This window comes from Cyprinodon variegatus, unplaced genomic scaffold (assembly GCF_000732505.1).
Source record: "Cyprinodon variegatus isolate N-32 unplaced genomic scaffold, C_variegatus-1.0 Scaffold96, whole genome shotgun sequence".
Taxonomy (NCBI): domain Eukaryota; kingdom Metazoa; phylum Chordata; class Actinopteri; order Cyprinodontiformes; family Cyprinodontidae; genus Cyprinodon; species Cyprinodon variegatus.
The window spans coordinates 1,486,015-1,487,146 of NW_015150549.1; the positions used below are offsets into that span (position 1 = coordinate 1,486,015).

The 1,132-nt window shown below is 40.2% G+C and overlaps 1 long non-coding RNA gene across 2 annotated transcripts in view; it reads right to left on the bottom strand.

The window, feature by feature from the left end:
- Window positions 1–863: 863 nt before the first annotated feature.
- The window catches only part of LOC107084272, a 9,485-nt gene continuing 9,216 nt past the window's right edge, over window positions 864–1,132 (bottom strand). For both annotated transcript variants that reach the window (XR_001481212.1, XR_001481213.1), the window contains exon 5: window positions 864–956. This is a non-coding gene — a long non-coding RNA (uncharacterized LOC107084272). The remainder of the gene's footprint in view (window positions 957–1,132) is intronic.

Sequence of the window (1,132 nt, forward strand, 5' to 3'; positions counted from 1 at the left end):
TGCCTCAAACAAGTGTCATTTAGCCCTCAGGTATAAGTGAACAGCCTGTCCTGAGGAGTTGTCGACCTTGTTTTTGGATGTCTTATCTCTTGAGTGAACCAGTTTTAATCTCAGGGTGTGGCTGGGTTTGAAGTGAACAGGGATCCGGTGATGGTTGAAAATCCTCCAGGTTTTTCAGAGACTCTTCCAACATGGGGAATGACAGTATTCCTTCTTCTGGTTTCTTCTCTCTCAACAGGCCTCTTCGTGCTGATTTTAAAAAAGCCTGATATGTCCTGGTTCTCTCATCTTCCCACTATTGGTGTTGGTGTCTGCTCATGTTTGGAGGGTTCTGATGATGCCTAGTTTGTGTTCCAGTGGGTGATGTCAGTCAAAACTGAGGTACTGGTGTGTGTGGGTTTCCTGCAGACTTCTATGTTGAGTTATCTGTCTTCCATGCTCTGAACCGTACAGTCCAGGAAGGCTCCCTACCACTAGTTAGAACTGAAGAAGTCTGTTGGATGTGAGATAAAACGTCTTCTAGGAAGATTCCAGTCCAGTTGCCTAAACTAGAAATTTCAAGCCTGATCTAATTTGTATTTTTCCAGGGGCTGCACAGTGACTTCCTGTCCAAAACCATGACTGTTAGGCTAATTGATGTCTAAACATTTCCCTTGGGTGTGTGTGCATAACTGCATGTCTCTTTGGGGAGCGTCCAGGGTGTACCCTGCCATTCAGAGGGTGCCCTTAGAAGACTGGCACCACCCCCAGCCTGACCCTGATGGATGAGTGAAAAAATGTATTTTCATAGTTGGCATAGTGGAAAGATGTTAAAAACATGTTTGAGGAGCTGGAATATTTTAACAAGTTGATCATTTTTTATACTCACAATGACACTTTGGCTTGTAGAAAATACTTTCTTTTTGTCCAGAAGACAGGCAGCTCACATTGAGAGATAACCGATGGTTACTCTTAAACTGAAAAATGAAGAATTAAAATATGTTGACTTCCAGAAAGTACATGTATACACAGATTCCTAAGAAACAACATCTGCGTTGGGTGGCCATTTCTATGTGATAGCATTTTATATATATATATATATATATATATATATATATATATATATATATATATATATATATATATATATATA